At 45.0% G+C, this 15288-nt stretch overlaps 1 protein-coding gene across 5 annotated transcripts in view; it reads left to right on the top strand.

The window, feature by feature from the left end:
* The window catches only part of LOC137618667 (zinc finger protein ZFP2-like), a 155351-nt gene that overhangs the window by 37870 nt on the left and 102193 nt on the right, over positions 1–15288 (top strand). For all 5 annotated transcript variants that reach the window (XM_068348806.1, XM_068348803.1, XM_068348804.1 and 2 more), the window contains exon 2: positions 6552–6676. The gene's annotated coding sequence lies outside the window, so the exon portion shown is untranslated. The remainder of the gene's footprint in view (positions 1–6551; positions 6677–15288) is intronic.

Consider the following 15288-nt stretch of genomic DNA (forward strand, 5'->3'; position numbering starts at 1 on the left):
GACCTTTTTACTCTCAGGCACTCGCACGATCAAGTTTCTGGCCCACCAAGTCTCGAACTTGTGGGCAAACACCATCCTGAAACGTCGGGATGCGGTGTCTGAGAGGTTCCACCAGAAGGTCCCTAGCACCGAGATAAGCAGGCTCAGACATTCTTCTGTTATGGGAACGAACCTGTTTGAGCCTAAGGACGTGGAGCATGCCACTGAGAGGTGGATGAAGTCTCACCAGGACTCCCTCCTACATAGGGCATTGACATCCAAGCCCTATAAACCTCCAGCACCCTAGCAGCCCCGTCCTACCAAGACCACAAAACCGACAACGGCAGCGAAGGCAGTGGCGTCTAAGCCCTTTCCTGCCAAGGACAGGAAAGGCAAGAAGCCCTCCAGGGGAGGCAAGAATCCTAGAGGGAGCAGCCGAGGCCGCAAACACTAGTGGGGGGATGCCTTCAAAGTTGCGCAGACAGGTGGCAGCAACTCGGAGCTGATTCCTGGACGATTTCTGTAATCAGTCAGGGACATCGCGTCCCGTTCACAACATCTCTACCTCCCCTGACGACAAATCCAGTGTCATTGAGCTCCCTTGCTATGGGATCAGCAAGGGGGCAGGCCCTTCGGGCAGAAGTCCAGACCATGTTGAAAAAGGGCGCTCTCCAGGAGGTCCTCGACGGGTCCCCAGGCTTCTACAGTCGACTCTTTCTTGAAAAGAAGGCGTCTGGAGGCTGGAGACCAGTCATCAACCTCTCGGCTCTGAACAAGTTTGTCAAGCAAACTCCGTTCAGCATGGAGACCGCAGACACGGTCAGACTTGCAGTGAGACCTCAAGACTTCATGTGTACACTGGATCTGAAGGACGCGTACTTCCAGATCCCAATCCATCCGTCTTCACGGAAGTACTTAAGATTCAGCCTAGACAACAAGGTATACCAGTTCAAGGTGCTGTGTTTCGGTCTCTCCACAGCACCACAGATTTTCACCAGAGTGCTCACCCTAATATCGTCGTGGGCACACAGGATCAGCATTCGTCTCCTCCATTATCTGAACGACTTGCTGATCCTAGCAGACTCGGTGTCATCCCTTCTTCAACACCGAGACAAACTTCTGGGACTTTGCCAGGATCTGGGGATCATGGTAAATCTCGAGAAGTCCTCTCTGCTTCCCACTCAAAGACTGGTATACCTAGGCATGATTGTAGACACCAATCTCCACAAAGCCTTCCCATCAGACGACAGGATAGCAAGGCTGAGGAAGGTCACAAACCCTTTTTTCAGACGAGAAGACCTTCCAGCCCAATCGTGGTTACGTCTCCTCGGTCACCTCTCATCTTTGGCTCGTCTAGTTCCCAACGGTCGCCTCAGGATGAGATCCCTCCAGTGGCGACTCAAGTCCCGGTGGAATCAGGGTTGCGATTCCCCGGACGTCATGATCCCTATGGGACCTGCGGAACGGACGGACCTTCAGTGGTGGGTGACAGACGAGAACCTACGAAGAGGAGTGGATCTTCTCGTCCTCCCCCCGGATTTGATGCTGTTTTCGGACGCCTAAAAGAAAGGGTGGGGGACCCACGTTCTACACCACAGGACCTCAGGCCTGTGGTCAGAATCAGAAAAGTGCCTCCATTTAAATCTTCTAGAGATGAAGGCCGTTTTCTTGGCCCTTCAACAGTTCCAACAATACCTGGCGGGTCACTCGGTGGTGGTGATGAGCGACAACACCACAGTAGTGGCTTACATCAACAAGCAGGGAGGTACCTTTTTAGAGCAGCTATCTTATCTCGCGGTAGAGATGCTGAGATGGACCAAAGTCCACTCGATCCCACTATCAGCTCGCTTAATTCCAGGCAAGAGGAATGTGCTCCCCGACAGTCTGAGCAGAGCGACACAGATAGTGAGTACCGAGTGGTCTTTGGATCATAAGGTAGCCAAGAAAGTCCTGACTTTGTGGGGTTCCCCGACTGTGGATCTGTTCGCTACAGCACTGAACTTCAAGCTCCCGCTATACTGCTCCCCAGTCCCGGATCCCAAGGCACTTTGGCAAGATGCCTTCCAACAACGGTGGGACAACATCGACGTGTACGCCTTTCTCCTGTTCTGTTAGATGAGGAGGGTACTCATCAAGACCAGAATATCGGTCAATCTATCAATGACCCTCATAGCTCCGCTATGGCATCACGCGGAATGGTTTCCGGACCTTCTGCAACTTCTAACGGAACTTCCGAGAGAACTCCCTCCATGACACGATCTACTCAGACAACCACATGCCAACATCTTCCACAAAGCCGTAGCTTCGCTACGACTTCACGCCTGGAGACTATCCAGCATCTCCTCGCTGAGAGAGGATTTTCGCAACATGTTGCGATTAGGAAGTCTGGACATCTGCGAAAGTCATCCGCATTTGTCTACCAGGCAAAGTGGAAAGTCTTCTGTGGTTGGTGTCGTGGAAGGGGTATCTCTCCACTCGATGCCACTATTCCAATAATAGCGGAGTTCCTCGTGTATTTGCGGGAAGAAATGCGCCTTTCAGTCTCGGCGGTGAAAGGCTATCGCTCAGCCTTAAGTCTAGCCTTCAGGCTCAAAGGAATGGACATTTCTTCCTCGCTGGAACTTTCCCTACTCATACAAAGTTATGAACTTACCTGCCCTCAGTTGGAAGTGAGACCTCCTCCATGGAACGTGATTCAAGTTCTCAGGTCTCTTAAGAGACCTCCCTATAAACCCTTACGCCAGGCTTCAGATCGCCACCTAACTTGGAAGACGGTGTTCCTACTAGCTTTGGCTTCGGCCAAGCAAGTTGATGAACTTAATGATCTCTCATATGACATCGCCCATTCAAGGGGATGGGGGGAGATAACGTTCAAATTTGTCCCTGAGTTTATTGCTAAGACTCAGAATCTGGGGGTGCCGGATCCCCGGTTCGACTCCTTCCAGATTTCGAGTCTTCGTTCTCTAACAGATGACCCAGACCATCTCCTACTGTGCCCAGTAAGGAGTCTGAGGTTATATCTCAAAAGAACGGCTGCAGTCCGTCCTCGAGTGCAAGCATTGTTTGTTAGCACTGGGAGGACTAAGATGAGGGTCACCAAGAACACCATTTCGGCATGGATTCGTAGGGTGATCCATCTGTCCCTGAATCCAAACCCTCCTCCATCACGTCGCCCTAGAGCACATGATGTCAGGGGCGTAGCTACATCCCTGGCCTTCAAGAAGAATTTCTCAGTGACGCAGGTTCTTCAGGCTGGGGTGTGGAAACGTCAGACAACCTTCACAGCCCACTACCTGCAAGACGTGACCCACAGGAGGCTCGATACGTTCTCTATCGGCCCTGTGGTGGCTGCACAACAGCTGGTTTAGTACCTCAGGCTCCTTAGTGGACAAGTAGCAGAAGGTTGAGGGCATTGTTACCCGGTTTTAGTCTGCATGAATGAAAAGGTTTGTCTGGCCCTTATTCTTTTCTTCATCTTCCCCTCTCTTGGGGAAAGGAGCATCCTGGGTTCTCTGCACAGCTGACCTCAAACCACCACAGGTAAACCTTGTTTCCTTGTGTTCCTAGTATTAAGCTAATACTGTCACGTCCCCATACCCTGACGAGGTGGTATTGGGAGAGTCCTAGCCTTAAGTTTCCATTTAAAGGACTCGAGGTCAACTTTCTAGGACGTCATACTTTATCATAGCTGCACACACAGCTTGCGTAGGCCGCAGTCCTTGCGTAGCAAGGTTCTAGCGAGGTGCAGGGACTCCTTATTGTTGAGTGCTGACACACTCAAGTAAGGAGTCCCCGGGCAAAGCCAAAAGCCAGTACTGACTGGGACTTTCCACCCTTCCTAATGGGTGAGTCACCCCTATTAAATAGCATGGTTTGTATGTCAGTTACGGAACAAATGACAAATTCGTAGATAATTTGTATTTTTCCTAACTATACAAACCTTAGCTATTTAATCAATCTTTCCTGCCAGCCCTATCCCCCTTGAAGTCCTACCTCCAAGCAAAGTAGCTCAAGCACAGATGTGTGTGTGTGGGGGGGGGGGGGGGGTAGCAAGTTACCCCTCTACCCTCCGCTAACTAGCGGTGGGGTAGTAAACCCTCGTTAAAATTCTAATGGCTCGTCATTTCAGCTACACCGAAAGTAATACCCCTATTAAATAGCTAACGTTTGTATAGTTAGGAAAAATACAAATTATATACGAATTTGTCATTTTTCATTACTTCCTCAAAAACTTCCAACAATCAATTTGTCTGTGTCCTTTTTATAGTATCTCAAGTATCATCTGATATCTATTGTAATTGCATGTCCCCAAATTTCATTACCAACTGACTGATATATGTTCTTAATATCACACAGTTCTTTATTAATTGTCTGCTTTTCTTCTCTTAAAGTCTCTAAGACTACAAATCGATTCCTATATTAAATTGATTCCTACATTTAATTGATTCCTCCATTCAATTTAATGTTGTTAATTTTCTTGAAATATTTATTTAGATTGTTTATTTTTCTCTTATAGTTTATTTATTTCCATGTTTCCTTTCCTCTCTACTTTATTTTTCCCTGTTGAAGTCCTTCATTGATGAGAAAGTTCAGCTTTTGTTGCATCTGACCATAAAAACATTTGTTCTACTTATTGTAGTGGCGTTGGAGCCCATCACTGGTATGTTGACCCAGGATGCCTCTGGGATGTCGATAGCTCCTCTTTTCTTTTTTGGCAAGCGTCGCATGATGACCTTCCTCGTTGTGCTTCAATTTTCATCATGTAATGAAGTAATCATTGCAGACAAAGAGCGGCTAAAGATGCGGCTTTGTCCTGGAGTTAGGGGAAAGACTTGCAATAATTTCATTGGTAAACATATGAACCTTCACTCAAACTGTAATACTGTATACGTAGGAAGCTTGGTTGAACTCAGGATTCCCCTTGTCCCAAATGCAGGACTTGGCCTACTAAACAATGGATCAAGTACGGTAAAATGAAGACAAAGAAGGCAAAAAAAAAAAAAGAAAATAATTCGCCCTCTGGAATATCCAAGAACTCTGGGTCTTCGGAAGATGATTCCTTGTCTGCGTATTGCACGTTTTTCACTTGTTGCCAAAGAGAACACAGATTTTGAAGGAATGGAGGATCCTTTGTTGAAGGTTAATGATAAGTTGGCAAAGGAGTTGTGGTCTTCCTGTGGTTGAGTAAAGCCCCATTATTGGGGAGCTTCAAGAGGTTATTAAAATATGCTCATCTTCATGACAAAGAGTTGGCGAGTCTTCTGGCTCCCTTTCTTTCTCCACATCCTCCCTCAATTCCTCCATTAGTCCCAAGAGCAAGTTTCTCATCCCAGTGGCTCCTCCTTATTCCCCTGCTACAAGAACAGAGAATATAATTGGACCGGTTGCAACACTTGGTAGGAAACTAAATCTACCACGATCACGTGATTGTATGTCTTCCCAAGATAGGTCAGAGCAATAAGTGAAATGGGAGAGATCGTCAAAAGATCGAAATTACCCTCTGAAGGGAACCAAAAGACCCCGTTTTTTTGCCTGATCCTCATACTCCGGAAAGTCTGTAAACGTAAGGATCATCACTATAAAGAAGAGTGCCACATGATGTATTGTCAATATGAAGAAGAGCGGGCAAGTGCTATTCTATTGAGGATTATTTGCCTGTGTTTTGGTCGAGTAATCCCCATGAGTGCTGGTCCTTGCCTCCTGTGCAGTAGGCAGTGTTTGGTATTTAGAACAAAAAGAAGACCAATAGAGATTCTTTTGCTTCTGATGTGACAACGCCCAAGCTTATGCCAAAGTAACTCTTTAGTAGTTCCTTTTTCTCTCCTTCCACATCCAAAGCTATTGTGTCTCCTTCCAATTCCTTTAGGCCTAGGTTGTCGTAAGGAATTCATAGGGGGGAGGGAACCCTTTTCTCTTGACGTATTATGCATTCTTCTGTTCTGACCGACAACAACATCGGAGAGCACTTGGCCCCGTGAAAGTTATGGCCTTCTTTGGGCATTGCATTTTTTCCATTTGCATAGAAGCTCTTAGAGGTGCTGGCAGATGCCAGGGCCTTGTTGTCTTCCCTGTATCCTCCATTTGTGGAGGCGCCAGAGGAGGATGTGACCTCTGATGATGTGTTTTCATCCACTGTTGAGAAGGATCCTGTGACCCCTCTTGCCGCAGTATTGTTGTTGCTGCCTCTAAAATCTCAACTTTGAAAATTGATAATAATAAGAATTGTACGCGCTTCTCTTCCACTTTCATCTCTTTGCTTTCTTCTTCAAACTCATCCTCAAGTGATGACCCTTCTGATGCTATTATTCCTTTTGCCTCCAAGTCAAGGAAGACCATTCTGTCGGAGTTTCGTAAGACTCCGATCGATCTCTCCACATGTACAGTACAAGTGAGAAAGACGATGCTGTACACAGCACCAACCAAGCTTGTTAAATTTCTAATCCTATTGAAACACTCAGCTTTGTATGGTAATTTGAAAAAATACAGAAAAACTGTTGAGATTGTTTCAGAATTTAGATTTACAATCTTGAGTACTTTAAAGTTAACCTTATCACCTTAACCTCCCCTTTCAGTTCTGAGCCGATGATCAAAAGCAAAGAGTCTGTGAAAGAAAAGTGGGCGGGGCTACTGCACGCGCTTACACACCACCTCATTAGTGAACCAATGGCCGGTCCAACGTTGCAGAAGACTTGCTCAGGTTTGTATGGATACTGTAGGATGGATAAGAAACGGAATTAAAATGATGAAATTTAGTATATTTTTACTGTGCTCTCCTGATGTTCATATTGATTGTATCTCATAGCTGTTTAAAAGTTGATTTTTACCACAAAATGAAAATTGCCCATTTCTATCCTTGTAATGAGGGGGGATAAGGGGACTGTGTTTAGTATATTGATATCAGGTTGGTATGAAACCATGGGTTTGGTACGACTGATCTAACGACGGTTGGTCTAATACCAATTCGTCCAAAGTGAATCGTCCAAAGACATTTAGTCTAAAACTGATTTGTCCAATAGACCTATTAGTCTAATGTCGATTAGTCTAAAACTGATTTGTCCAATAGACCTATTAGTCTAATGTCGATTAGTCTAAAACTGATGTAAACGCAAAGATTAAAACACAAAAACGTAAATCAGAAACTTGTACTTGTATAAGTACTTTATTGCATAGATATATATATATTTAAAATACAAAATGAAATAAAAATTTAACATGATCAGCAGTGTTTTTTAGGCTCAGGCCATGTTGTCCTGATGGAAGGGTTCCTTTAGGTAGCCTCTAAGGGAAATTTGCTTCCGTGATACGCCCAGAGAAATAAACCGAAGGTCTCCAGGATTCTAACCCCTGGCGCGAGTATCCAATAAAGGATATCGCATAATATCAGGGGACGTATTCTAGATACGACACATGGTAATCTTCACCCCGAATAGATTTAACTCTTTGATATAAGGGGGAAGAGTGGCAAAAGAAGGGGGTGCCGTTCTAGGTACCCGGTGGACCTCCTTCCCTACTTCTACCGCCACCCCATTCCTTATCTAGTAGCCAGCTAATCGCGTTGTGCTCCCCGTTAGCCCGGTGTTTTGTTACTAGTTTTGGAATATCATCATGCAATCTCCAGCATCTTCATTTTCTGGAAAGTTGAGTATTAATTCTTTCCTGTGTATAATTTTAGTCTCCCTTTTCACAGTTGAATTTCAATAATTTAAGCGTGTTTGGGTGAGCGTTGCCGAGACCGAAGGCAGCCATTTTATGACTGCAGTAGCCCGTTACATACGCATTTTATTTAGTCAGTAGGACGACACTTCCCGGTATTAAGCTATAATGTTAGCTAGTTAGGCAAATTATAAAAGCTGTGATATTACATACATGAAAATTATTTCTCTTCCTATTATGTGGCTTTACTTATCATATGTGGCGGGAACCCCGGCGGTACCAACTACCTTGGCCGGGGCTCCTACCAGAGCTAGGCTACTCATGCTCATATAACGGATTTTGAAGCAAAGCGAAAAATCTATTTTTGGGTGAGATGGCCATGTCGTCCTGATGGAAGGTTCCTTTAGGCAACTTTCTAAGGGATATTAGGCTACAGTGATACTCCCAGAGAATTGACCACAGGTCTCCAGAATTCTAACTCCTGGCATGAGTATCCTTAAAAATGTTCTTAAGGATATCGCATAATATCAGGGGATGTATTTCTTGATACGACACATGGCAATCTTCACCCCAAATAGAGTTTTCGCTCTGAGGGGAAGAGTGGCGAAACTGAAGGGGAGCCATCATCAAGGTTACCCAGTGGATCCTAACCGAACTACTACAGGGTCCAATATGGCTACCCATTCCTTGTAGCAATTAAGCATGGTGCTACAGATAGAGTAGTTTCGGTTGGGGATTGTTATACAATCCTTCTCTTTAGAAAAGGAGGGTGGGTCCATCAGGATGACATGGCCATCTCACCCAAAAATAGATGTTTTGCTTTGCTTCAAATTCCATTTGTTCCGTAACTGAAATACAAACCACGCTATTTAAATAGGGTATTACTCTCGGCGTAGCTGAAATAACGAGCCATTAGAATTTTAAAAAGGGTTTACTAGTGAGGGGGTAGGGGAGGGGTAGCTAGCTACCCCTCCCCCCTCACACACCGGTGAACTAGTTCACTTTGCTTTTGGCTCGGGTGATGAATAGACGTGTCTGCTCCCACCCTCGCTTGACAGGCTTTTGATCTTTTTTGCTTTTTCTTTGCAGTTTGTGTGTTTGGAAGTTAGCCTCTATTATGCGGAAGTGCCCCGGATTACCTGACCGCCCTTGTGGTACATATGTGTCGGCGGTTGAAACGGACCCTCACACCTTATGTCCGTTCTGCATGGGCCAACAGTGTGATAAGGATAAAGTGTGTAGTGAGTGCAGGGAGTGGTCTACCTCCCAGTGAGAGAGGTTTTCCCGGCGCCGAAAGAAGAAGTCCAAGCGGGATCTTTCTCCTTCAAGGATCTCCTTGAAGAAGGAAATTTCCAAGGACTCTTCTTTCGTTGCCTGAACCTCCTCCGAAGCTCCCACTCAATCGGTCTCTCTCGAGAGGCCGTCGAGTGGTAGCATAGGCCATACTGTTGTTGACCGACCTCGGGGTTCGGGAGAGGGAGTTGCCTCCCATAGCAAGGCAGCTCCTCCTCCTCCTCCGGGGGAGGATTTATCTATTTCTGTTGCTAATGATGATTTGTTGCAGCTTTGGGCTTCCTTGGGGCTTAAGGGTTTGCCCTCCAGGGAAGCCCTGTTTGACCTAATCCAGTTGACCCTCTGTCTATCGTCGACGTTGTTGTGGCAGAGGCTTCCGACGAGTTGAGTCAAACCTCTGCCTTGGGTGCTGATGTTGCTGAAGGCTTGGTTCCCCCCTCCGAACATCCTTCGAGGGAGGAGCCAAGTCCAACGGTCTCTCCTGCAGGTGAATCTCCCCCTCAGGGGAGTTCACTAACAGAGACTCCTCTTCGGAGGACTGACGATGGTTTGCCTGCTGCCCCCAAAGGACGTCTCCGACGTAAGGCTCGTCTTCCTCTTCGCCGTAGAGGACTTCCTTCTCCCCACAAGGGAGTTAGGAGGGACCTCTTCGGCTACTCGCCCTCGCAGTCCCCCGCAGAGGATCCTCCTCGCCATGCTTTGACCGTTGCAGCTGCATCACTGGACCTCTCTGCAGATCGTTCGCGATCTCCTACGCCTGCCAGACATGCTGACCTTCCTTCTCCGTTCCTGGCAGCTGACACGCTGTGGGCGCCCACGCACCCCGTTATCCAACGGGCACCGGTCCCTTCGGGGCAAAAGGGGCTTTCTCACAATGTGAGCAAGTCCCCTAAGTGCCAGATATCCCCTGCGCGCCCACGATCTACAGTGAGCCCTCGCTACTTTGCGGTTCGACCATCGCGGATTCACCACTTCGCGGGTTTTTTTCATAACCCATATATATACAGTATACATATCGCGGATTTTCCGGAAATTTTGAAAATACCGCGATATCTGAAGACCCCAAATCCGATATTTCGTTACCTGTAATTCCATTAATACTGTAATTAGTAATATGTGCTCTTACTGATTGTTCATTGCATTACATATGACATATAATTCAGCACAGAAAGAAATAAAGCACGAAAAGAGAATGTGATCATACGATAATTCAGTAATGTATACAGTATGTAGTAAAATTAAATTGAACATGAAACGCAAATCAGATGCAGTCATACCATATTAGAATGGTGTAAGGCTGCTGATGGCTACTACTGTACTACAAATGTAATGGATGTGCATCTTTTCCACGAATCTTTTGTATGTATACGTACGTAGTACTGCATCCAATAAACGGATTTTGAGCGAAGCGAAAAATCTATTTTTGGGTGAGATGGCCATGTCGTCCTGATGGAAGTTCCTATAGGGTAGCTTCCTAGGGTATATTACAACTACGGCGATATTCCCAGAGAATTTACCTTAAGGTACCCAGAATTCTAACTCCTGGAGCGAATATCCCTAATGAAAGTACCAGGGATATCGCGAAATATCAGCAGACGTATTCTTGACACGCCACATGGCAATCTGCACCCCGAACAGAGATAACACTTCGAAGGGGTCAATTGGCAAGAAAACGAAAACGAGAAAGAAAAAGGAGAGCCGATCGCAAGGCGCTCTCTTCTCCCGTTTCGTAAGCGTGCATTGCGCCGATTCTGGCGCCATCTGTATTCCTTGTAGCGATACACGAGGTGCTACAGATACTGTATGTAGGGAGGGGTCCTACAGCCCTTTCATAGAAAGGGAAGGGCCGGTCCATCAGGACGACATGGCCATCTCACCCAAAATTTCCGGAAATTTTGAAAATACCGCGATATCTGAAGACCCCAAATACGATATTTCGTTACCTGTAATTCCATTAATACTGTAATTAGTAATATGTGCTCTTACTGATTGTTCATTGCATTACATATGACATATAATTCAGCACAGAAAGAAATAAAGCACGAAAAGAGAATGTGATCATACGATAATTCAGTAATGTATACAGTACGTAGTAAAATTAAATCGAACATGAAACGCAAATCAGATGCAGTCATACCATATTAGAATGGTGTAAGGCTGCTGATGGCTACTACTGTACTACAAATGTAATGGATGTGCATCTTTTCCACGAATCTTTTGTATGTATACGTACGTAGTACTGCATCCAATAAACGGATTTTGAGCGAAGCGAAAAATCTATTTTTGGGTGAGATGGCCATGTCGTCCTGATGGAAGTTCCTATAGGGTAGCTTCCTAGGGTATATTACAACTACGGCGATATTCCCAGAGAATTTACCTTAAGGTACCCAGAATTCTAACTCCTGGAGCGAATATCCCTAATGAAAGTACCAGGGATATCGCGAAATATCAGCAGACGTATTCTTGACACGCCACATGGCAATCTGCACCCCGAACAGAGATAACACTTCGAAGGGGTCAATTGGCAAGAAAACGAAAACGAGAAAGAAAAAGGAGAGCCGATTGCAAGGCGCTCTCTTCTCCCGTTTCGTAAGCGTGCATTGCGCCGATTCTGGCGCCATCTGTATTCCTTGTAGCGATACACGAGGTGCTACAGATACTGTATGTAGGGAGGGGTCCTACAGCCCTTTCATAGAAAGGGAAGGGCCGGTCCATCAGGACGACATGGCCATCTCACCCAAAATTTCCGGAAATTTTGAAAATACCGCGATATCTGAAGACCCCAAATACGATATTTCGTTACCTGTAATTCCATTACAGTAATACTGTAATTAGTAATATGTGCTCTTACTGATTGTTCATTGCATTACATATGACATATAATTCAGCACAGAAAGAAATAAAGCACGAAAAGAGAATGTGATCATACGATAATTCAGTAATGTATACAGTACGTAGTAAAATTAAATCGAACATGAAACGCAAATCAGATGCAGTCATACCATATTAGAATGGTGTAAGGCTGCTGATGGCTACTACTGTACTACAAATGTAATGGATGTGCATCTTTTCCACGAATCTTTTGTATGTATACGTACGTAGTACTGCATCCAATAAACGGATTTTGAGCGAAGCGAAAAATCTATTTTTGGGTGAGATGGCCATGTCGTCCTGATGGAAGTTCCTATAGGGTAGCTTCCTAGGGTATATTACAACTACGGCGATATTCCCAGAGAATTTACCTTAAGGTACCCAGAATTCTAACTCCTGGAGCGAATATCCCTAATGAAAGTACCAGGGATATCGCGAAATATCAGCAGACGTATTCTTGACACGCCACATGGCAATCTGCACCCCGAACAGACATAACACTTCGAAGGGGTCAATTGGCAAGAAAACGAAAACGAGAAAGAAAAAGGAGAGCCGATCGCAAGGCGCTCTCTTCTCCCGTTTCGTAAGCGTGCATTGCGCCGATTCTGGCGCCATCTGTATTCCTTGTAGCGATACACGAGGTGCTACAGATACTGTATGTAGGGAGGGGTCCTACAGCCCTTTCATAGAAAGGGAAGGGCCGGTCCATCAGGACGACATGGCCATCTCACCCAAAATTTCCGGAAATTTTGAAAATACCGCGATATCTGAAGACCCCAAATACGATATTTCGTTACCTGTAATTCCATTAATACTGTAATTAGTAATATGTGCTCTTACTGATTGTTCATTGCATTACATATGACATATAATTCAGCACAGAAAGAAATAAAGCACGAAAAGAGAATGTGATCATACGATAATTCAGTAATGTATACAGTACGTAGTAAAATTAAATCGAACATGAAACGCAAATCAGATGCAGTCATACCATATTAGAATGGTGTAAGGCTGCTGATGGCTACTACTGTACTACAAATGTAATGGATGTGCATCTTTTCCATGAATCTTTTGTATGTATACGTACGTAGTACTGCATCCAATAAACGGATTTTGAGCGAAGCGAAAAATCTATTTTTGGGTGAGATGGCCATGTCGTCCTGATGGAAGTTCCTATAGGGTAGCTTCCTAGGGTATATTACAACTACGGCGATATTCCCAGAGAATTTACCTTAAGGTACCCAGAATTCTAACTCCTGGAGCGAATATCCCTAATGAAAGTACCAGGGATATCGCGAAATATCAGCAGACGTATTCTTGACACGCCACATGGCAATCTGCACCCCGAACAGAGATAACACTTCGAAGGGGTCAATTGGCAAGAAAACGAAAACGAGAAAGAAAAAGGAGAGCCGATCGCAAGGCGCTCTCTTCTCCCGTTTCGTAAGCGTGCATTGCGCCGATTCTGGCGCCATCTGTATTCCTTGTAGCGATACACGAGGTGCTACAGATACTGTATGTAGGGAGGGGTCCTACAACCCTTTCATAGAAAGGGAAGGGCCGGTCCATCAGGACGACATGGCCATCTCACCCAAAAATAGATTTTTCGCTTCGCTCAAAATCCGTTTTTTTGGGCTCAAGCCATGTCGTCCTAATGGAAGTATACCAGAGCATTACTGTATCTGTGGATTCTCAGAACGTGCCGTACTCCCCGGAGGTATTTCCCCGGTCGACTAGACCTAGAGACCTAAGATGTTACCGTTATACATCTTTTCAACTAACCATAAACCATGTTTGAGCTTCCTGCCCCCTACAGGGAAGAGTCCTACTAGACTCTGGAAAAGTCTCAAAGAGTACATATACCTATGTGTGAATACCAGGCAAGCCAATATAGTGGTCTCACCCTATATTAAGTAAAGCATAGTTTGTAAAGAACCACTGCGTCAATATGAAATATCGACCAGTTCTCCGCTCAATACTTGTATTGGACAAAGGTTTATATCCGCATAGGAGGAAACTTGTAAATCCGCCACCGTCCCCTTATGGGATGGAGTCCTCCCGCTAAGGGAAAGCATAAACCAATGCAACATTAGCTTGCAGAAAGGAACAATCTATTAGAATTATCCCAGATAAATATACATAGAATGAATGCTCAAAAATTGACACAGGTGAAGGAGACGCAAGGTTCTCAAGAACCAGTTTATTGACAGGCAATAAATCGACAGGTTAACAACAATTATATATATATATATATATATATATATATATATATAGAGGAGGATAACCAAAACTTTAAGCATGAGTATGATAGTAAACAGAAACTTGTTTATCTGAAAGAAAAACATTAGTGCCACTTTTAACATACCGAAGTATCAAAGTTATAAAAGTCTGTATTACTAATCATTCACATTAGCGTTAGAAACGCTCGGCACACATGTCTGCACTTATTCTAGGTTCACCTTTGGAAGTGGAACAGTCAACGTGGCAACTCGGTGCCCTCACTTAGTTTGTAGCACAGTATGTAACTACACACTCACCCTGGAATTAATCGTCCCAATTAAAACCACTGTTCCTCGCAGAGTTAAACAGCAGGGTTAACGACGCAACTCACTGCTACCACAGATCTCTTTAGTTGCTCCACTTGCTTCGCATAGTGACGAAAGAACACTCTGGAAGACTTCCAGCCAGTGTATGAACGAAGATGTTCAAAATCCATACAATTAAAGAAATTTAATGATGAGGCAACTTTCCTCGGATCGTGACCTGCGGGTGTACTGTCAGGATCCGCTCTGTGAATAAAATATGTGATTTTCGCCCTGAGTTGTTTCAGTGATAAATTTGAGCCTGACGTTTCTCCCCTGAATAGTTGACCACCCTTGAAGTCTGAAGTTCTACGAAGATAGACCTTTAGGCATTCTACTGGACATAGAGATGCATCTTCTTTCAGAGGGCAGATTCTCCTGGGACCCCACCTGTTGGTGGGTAACTCATTCTTGGCGAGAAACATAGGATCCGGAAACAGGTTCAGTTCTCCCCCATCCAGGAACTGAACACGACCTTCCTCTCTCGAGAGGGCTACAATCTCACTAACCCTGGCCTCGGACGCGAGTGCAAATAGGAAAATAACTTTTTGGGTCAAATCCTTTAACGCACACTCCTCATTCTTCAACAGTGAAGCAAAATGAAGAACTTTATCTAAAGACCATGAAATGGGCTCTGGAGGTGCTGAAGGTCTGGGCCTAGCGCAGGCTTTCGAAACTTTATTAAAGATCTCGTTAGCGAGGTCGACCTGGAAGGCATATAGAATGGGTCTTGTCAAAGCAGACTTACACGTTGAAATCGTGTTAGCTGCCAACCCTTGACCATGGAGGTGGATGAAGAAAGATAAGCAGAAGTCCGTCGAGATCTCCTGCGGATTCTTCGCCTTGACAAAGGCCACCCATTTTCTGCAAGATGACTCATATTGCCTTCTAGTAGATTTGCACTTATATT

The sequence above is a fragment of the Palaemon carinicauda genome, chromosome 25 (assembly GCF_036898095.1).
Source record: "Palaemon carinicauda isolate YSFRI2023 chromosome 25, ASM3689809v2, whole genome shotgun sequence".
Classification (NCBI taxonomy): domain Eukaryota; kingdom Metazoa; phylum Arthropoda; class Malacostraca; order Decapoda; family Palaemonidae; genus Palaemon; species Palaemon carinicauda.